This window comes from Octopus sinensis, linkage group LG11, assembly GCF_006345805.1.
Source record: "Octopus sinensis linkage group LG11, ASM634580v1, whole genome shotgun sequence".
NCBI classification, from domain to species: domain Eukaryota; kingdom Metazoa; phylum Mollusca; class Cephalopoda; order Octopoda; family Octopodidae; genus Octopus; species Octopus sinensis.
The window spans coordinates 15604056-15611742 of record NC_043007.1 but is presented as its reverse complement, the minus strand read 5'-3'; positions in this window follow the sequence as shown (position 1 = coordinate 15611742).

The window sequence follows — 7687 nt, the reverse complement described above, 5'->3', positions numbered from 1 at the left end:
TCTGTGTTTGACCCCCAACATCGCTTGATAACCGATGCTGGTGTTTTTACGTCCCCGTAACCTAGCGATTCGGTAAAATAGAATAAGTACAAGGCTTACAAAGAATAAGTCCTGGGGTCGATTTGCTCGACTAAAGGCAATGCTCCAGCATGGCCACTGTCGAATGACTGAAACAAGTAAAAGAGTATAATGAAAAATATGTTATTTATGACTTTGTAAACATGACTATAATAAACATTATCAAGAAATTTGTAAAGGATTTTCGTTTTTGCTAGATTTGTTTTTAACTTTAAAATACTTTATTAACTTTACTGACGAAGTTCACCGGTAATTTTATATACTCTTTTACTCTTTTACTTGTTTCAGTTATTTGACTGCGGCCATGCTGGAGCACCGCCTTTAGTCGAGCAAATCGACCCCGGGACTTATTAAGCCCAGTACTTATTCTATCGGTCTCTTTTGCCGAACCGCTAGGTGACGGGGACGTAAACACACCAGCATCGGTTGTCAAGCAATGCTAGGGGGACAAACACAGACACACAAACACACATACACACACACACACAACACACACATATATATATATATATATATATACATACGACAGGCTTCTTTCAGTTTCCATCTACCAAATCCACTCACAAGGCATTGGTCGGCCCGGGGCTATAGCAGAAGACACTTGCCCAAGATGCCACGCAGTGGGACTGAACCCGGAACCATGTGGTTGGTTAGCAAGCTACTTACCACACAGCCACTCCTGCGCCTATGCTTATATAATTTTTATGTACCATGTGGTCTCCATTGAGTCACAAAGTTAAAGACAGTGAAGTTCACTTTAAAATGGCTGATATCCTGTGACGTAACTAGAATGTGTGCCGTCCGGAGCAGCCCTTGAGCTTGTCTTCCATCCCACTTCTGTTGAGCCCTTGGGGGCTAATACAGGCTTATACAGTAGGCCAAAAGTGCCCTTCATTTATGTTATCTTATCGTAGGAATTTTATTTTATCGTAGGTCAGTGTATGTGTGCGTGTTTGCTCCCCCCCCCCATAAAAGTGTCACCTCCTCGCTACGCTACAGATGACAAATGGATACGATATGGGGGGGGGGGCAGCATAGTTAAATATTGTGGCCCTTTTCAATCCAGACTCTGCAACTAAACCCTATCAACAAACGCTATCATTAAGCCTAGGCAACGAGAAGTCTCTGTATATTCGCCCGAACTTTTTATCTCCCTCAACTTCTCAATCCATATGAAAAACGACGGAATGGTCACGGCTAGAAATTTCATTGTTTATACTTCTGCCCTATCAGGTTTGATGTACATCTAAGGAACAACACCAACCACCACCACCACCACTACTACTAGTACTACTACTACTACTACTGAGCCTTCTCATTAATCTCTGGTTAACCTACCAATAACCCCTAATCTCAAGTTCCATCGCAAAATCCTAATCCCTATTACTAGTACAGTTCTATATTTAAGAGATGAGGAATTATGTACATTATTTACATTATTTACATTTGACGGATATTTGTCCTCATCTTGCTTGTTGTTACGTTTCGGTTGATATATCCTCCAACTTCATCAGGTGTCTTGGGGAAATTTCGAACTTGGGTTCTCATACCTAAGGTATTTTTCGATGCTGTTATTATTATTATTATTATTATTATTATTATTATTATCATTATTATTATTATTATTATTATTATTATTATTATTATTATATTATTATTATTATTATTATTATTATTATCATCATCATCATTATTATTGAGTGAGAGAACAGTGCATAGCATCAAAGTGACACTGGGGGAAAATATACGAATCATGACTACCCGTCTGATAAGGGTACACTAAGCACCTGCATCACAACCATATGTGCGCGACATGGTGATAAACAGCACATAACCTTGCAGGTGGGGTCCAGTTAGAATTTTCTTCTGGTCGAGTAACCCATCCCGCTCAAAAGGTCCCTGAATAAGGGTTGTTTAAGAATGTTGAACGAAACACCCATATTTCCACTACGGACATACGGCGTTTTGGTTAAGAGCGCGGCCTACTAACACCAAGATTCCGGGTTCGATTCCAGGCAGTGACCTGAATAATAATAATAATAATATAATAATAATAATAATAAATGCCCTGATACAGTACCAGGCAGTGGCTCTCATGGCTTCTGATCTTAACTGATTGGAAGTGTTATCATGTATATTGTTTTGTCTTGGTATAAAAGATGGGCTACAGCAAATATTCTGCTCAATACCACAGATTTGCTTGTCAGTTGTTTCACCAGTTGAGCATGTCCCTTAGTGGCTGACGATATGTGCATCTCTGATCACGAGCAGAAGTAGTGGGGGAGCATCATAGCCATGTGTTGAGAGGGATTCTTTGGGGTTTGAATAATTCACCTCTGGAAACATGGGTGGTTCGTTCAACATCCTTAAACAACTCTTATTCAGGGACCTTTTGAGCGGGATGGGCTACTCAACCTGAAGAAAATTTTAACTGGGCCCCACCTGCAAGGTCATGTGCTGTTTATCTTGATATGAGATCACCATGTCGCGCACATATGGTTGTGATGCATGTGCCTGGTGTGCCCTTATCAGACGGGTAGTCATGATGGGTATATTGGGCTTCGTATATTTTACCTCGGTGTCAATTTGATGGCATGAACTGCTCTCTCACTCAATAATAATAATAACATCGAAAAATAGCTGAGGATTGAGAACCCAGGTTCGAAATTTCCCTAAGACACCTGATGAAAGCTGGAGAGTATATCAGTCGAAACGTTGTGTTAACAACAAACAAGATGAGGACAAATATCCGTCAAATGTAAATAATGTAAATAATGTACCCTATTACTAGTGATATAACAAGTCCCCTCCTACACATCCTACCCTTAATCTACCTCTAACCCCATCCTGAGATCCTTACCATGATGTCGTACGGCTGACCTACTATTAACTATGTGAGGATGCGTGGCCTACTGGTTAGAGTGTTACGTACACGATCATAAGACGGTAGGTTCGACTCCAGGCCGAGCTGCGCGTTGAGTTCTTGAGTAAGGTGCTTCTTTTCATGTTATTCCAGGCGAGGCAGCTCAATTTGAGCACCAGCTTAATTCTGGTCCACCATTTTTTTATCCTGTTTGCCGTAGATACTGGTTATATATATCGCTGGATCAAAGCTAAGCTGGCAGAAAAAGGGTGCCTATCTCTGCTCATGACTACATAGGCCCCTAAAGCAATTAATGAAAGCAGTTATGTTACCTAGACATACTTCTTCTGAAGTGATGGTTGTAGTTATGGTGACCAATCCAATACGTCTAATAAATCCGACAGTCAAATTGCAAGTAAGCATTATTACCAAAACGTGTTACTAATTAAACCTGTCACTAATTAAACCTTACAGTTAACCCGACACCGACCCTTACCAGTATGCCCAACAAATATCTAAACTTTTGCTACTAACACCAACTACCACTAAATCTCAACATTGAACGGAGTAACTTCTAGGTCAGAGGTTCTCAACCGGCGTTTCATCTGAACCTTGAGGGTTCATATAAGGTTTTTTCTTATCAGTTATGCATGCAGGTGCACGAGTGGCTGTGTGGTAAGTAGCCTGCTTACCAACCATATGGTTCCGGGTTCAGTCCCACTGTGTGGCATCTTGGGCGAGTGTCTTCTACTATAGCCTCGGGACGACCAAAGCCTTGTGAGTGGATTTGGTAGACGGAAACTGAAAGAAGCCCATCGTATATCTGTATATATATGTGTGTATGTGTGTTTGTGTGTCTTTGTTTGTCCCCCCAACATCGCTTGACAACCGATGCTGGTGTGTTTACGTCCCCGTAACTTAGCGGTTCGGCAAAAGAGACCGATAGAATAAATACTAGGCTTACAAAAAGTAAGTCCTGGGATCGATTTGCTCGACTAAAAGGTGGTGCTCCAGCATGGCTGCACTCAAATGACTGAAACAAAAGAGTAAAAGGGCATGCTTCTACACTGCAGAAAATATTTTGACATTTTTTAATATACAATTCCTAACATTTAATTAAAAAAATATAATACTCTTTTTACTCTTTTTACTTGTTTCAGTCATTTGACTGCGGCCATGCTGGAGCACCGCCTTTAGTCGAGCAAATCGACCCCGGCACTTATTCTTTGTAAGCCCAGTACTTATTCTACCGGTCTCTTTTGCCGAACCGCTATGTGACGGGTATGTAAACACACCAGCATCGGTTGTCAAGCAATGCTAGGGGGACAAAAACAGACACACACACATACATATATATATACATATATACGACAGGCTTTTTTCAGTTTCCATATACCAAATCCACTCACAAGGCTTTGGTGGGCCCGAGGCTATAGCAGAAGACACTTGCCCAAGATGCCACGCAGTGGGACTGAACCCGGAATCATGTGGTTGGTTAGCAAGCTACATACCACACAGCCACTCCTGCGCCTAATAATAGGAATTTTTTTTTAAATACCGAAGAATATGAGGATCCACCCGAATAAAATAGGAATCAAAAAGGTTTATGAATATAAAATGTTTGATAAACACTGCTCTAGGTGGGCGCTATATTTGCTAGAAATAACAACCCAATCTTCTCTGAAATCATATCCTACCGCTTAAAAATATTAAAAAGAAAAAAATACGAGCTATTGTAGTCCTTGATATATAGTGTCAGAATGGTCGCGCATGAGATGCTTTTCGTTACAGGTTCGCTCAAACAACAACAACAGCAACAATAATATAAGTGGTAACCGCACCAGCGATAGCAGCAGGAGTATTAACAAAGACACCATTTCGTCGAAATATAATTCCTAACATTGTTATACTAACACGAACGCTTTTTCTTTTTGTTTTTTTTTTATATTTTTCGTTAAAGTAGGTATAGGTGTTACCGACTCAAGCGACCCTCAGTATACGGGGGTGGGGACGAAGATTAGCGAACCCCAGAAAAAATATAGAATAGAGCTGAAGGGGATTCGAACTCAGTCTGTAAAGGCTGGAAGCTAAATACAGTAAGGTGTTTCTTTTATCGCTTTATCACTTCTGCCAACCTTCATCATCCTGTCACACGGAAAAGTTAAGGAGGGAGCCACCACCTAGTCAATCTATTCGCTAGAAATAACAGCCAAGTTTCTCTGAAATTACACTATGCCGATTTAGAGAAAAGTTAAGGAGGGAGCCACCACCTAGTCAATCTATTCGCTAGAAATAGCAGCCAAATTTCTCTGAAATTACACTATGCCGATTTAGAGAAAAGTTAAGGAGGGAGCCACCACCTAGTCAATCTATTCGCTAGAAATAGCAGCCAAGTTTCTCTGAAATTACACTATGCCGATTTAGAGAAAAGTTGAGGGAGCCACCACCTAGTCAATCTATTCGCTAGAAATAGCAGCCAAGTTTCTCTGAAATTACACTATGCCGATTTAGAGAAAAGTTAAGGAGGGAGCCACCACCTAGTCAACTTATTCGCTAGAAATAGCAGCCAAGTTTCTCTGAAATTACACTATGCCGATTTAGAGAAAAGTTAAGGAGGGAGCCACCACCTAGTCAATCTATTCGCTAGAAATAGCAGCCAAGTTTCTCTGAAATTACACTATGCCGATTTAGAGAAAAGTTAAGGAGGGAGCCACCACCTAGTCAATCTATTCGCTAGAAATAACAGCCAAGTTTCTCTGAAATTACACTATGCCAATTTAGAGAAAAGTTAAGGAGGGAGCCACCACCTAGTCAATCTATTCGCTAGAAATAGCAGCCAAGTTTCTCTGAAATTACACTATGCCAATTTAGAGAAAAGTTAAGGAGGGAGCCACCACCTAGTCAATCTATTCGCTAGAAATAGCAGCCAAGTTTCTCTGAAATTACACTCTACCGATTTAGAGAAAAGATATGTTGGGTTACGCGGTTATCGGCTTCCTCTATGCAGGTAAATGTCATGATGGTCACGGACGGACATTTTATTTTATCGCAGGTTTGCTCAAACAAGGCTGAAACAGGGCTGAAGAACAAAAGACATAGTCCTCACAGTTTTGTAAATATTGCAGCACAACATACAGAGAAAGAAAGAGAGAGAGAGAGAGAGAGGGAGGGAGAGAGGGAGAGGATTGTGTGTGTGTGTGTGTGTGTGTGTATGTGTGTGTGTGTGTGCGTGTGTGTGCCAGCATGTGCGTGCAGTGTGCAATGTTGGTTGTAATATGAACGCAATGCTTGAAAACCATATGATACGGTGAGCCAATGAGAAGAACTCTATGTGGTAGCTAAAAATGCTAGAAATAACAGCCAAATTCTTTCTTAAATCACATGCTTTAAATGTCTAAGGAAAGGTCTGAGAAAAAGGGGCTGTTGGAGAATGGGACGCAGTGGCTGTGGCCGTAATACCCTTCGATGACAAGTCTACTACAACCTAAACTACAACAATAACAACAACAACAGCAACAACAGCAACAAAATTAACCGTAACAACAGCAACAATGATACGATGCAGTGTTGCCACCACCGCCGTCACCACACGTGACCCCCTCCACCAACACCACTACCACTACACCACGTCCAGCACTGCACCACTTGCTACTACTACTACTACCACTACTACTACTAATACTACCACCACTACTACTACTACTACCACTACTACTACTACTACTACTACTACTACTACTACTACTACTACTACTACTACTACTACTACTACTACTACTACTACTACTACTGTCATTAATACCATGCCAACGTTACTATCAATGCCACTACCGCCTGCCACACAACATCAGCCTCACCGCCAACACCACCACCACCACCATCACCATCAACTCGAATACCACTACCATTACTACATTTTCTATGGACACTACTACTGCTATAAACACATGACACCACACTACTATTACTACTACTACTACTACTATCACCGTACTATCTGTCCTCACTACCAACACTATCTCTACTGCAACCCACACTATAACCGCCACCAAAACAACCACGGCGTTTTTAATCACCCTTCCCCGAACGCTACCAGTACTACCACGACCATCACCGCAAATTGCACCACCATTATCACCACTACACCACCAACAGCACCAACGCTATAACGACCACCACCGTTACCGCCACCAGGGCCGCTACACCACCGTACTATTATTACTACTGCTACTCATACCATTCCACCAAAACTACCAGAACTACCAGCACCAAGACCACGACAATCATCAGCACTACTACCTGTACTACAACTAAACCACCACCACCACAGCCACCACCACCACTATCTCTATTACTACTGCTACTCATACCATTCCACCAAAACTACCAGAACTACCAGCACCAAGACCACGGCAATCATCAGCACTACTACCTGTACTACAACTAACCCACCACCACCACCACCACCACTCCACCACCACTATCTCTATCACTACTGCTACTACTACAAACTACTACAGGTGCTGCTTGCCGTCGTTGCAGCTCTTGGTATTGTTGTAGTTGCTGCTGCTGTTGCTGTTGCTGCTGCTGCTGCTGCTATTCCTGCCAAAGTTTCTGCTGCAGTAGTTCATGGTGTTGTTGTTCTTGTTGCAGTTGTTGTTGTTGCTGTTGTTCGCTACTACTCCTGCAGTTGCTGCTATCACAAAATTTTGCGTAATGTACCCCCCCCCCCCCCAAATACCGGCA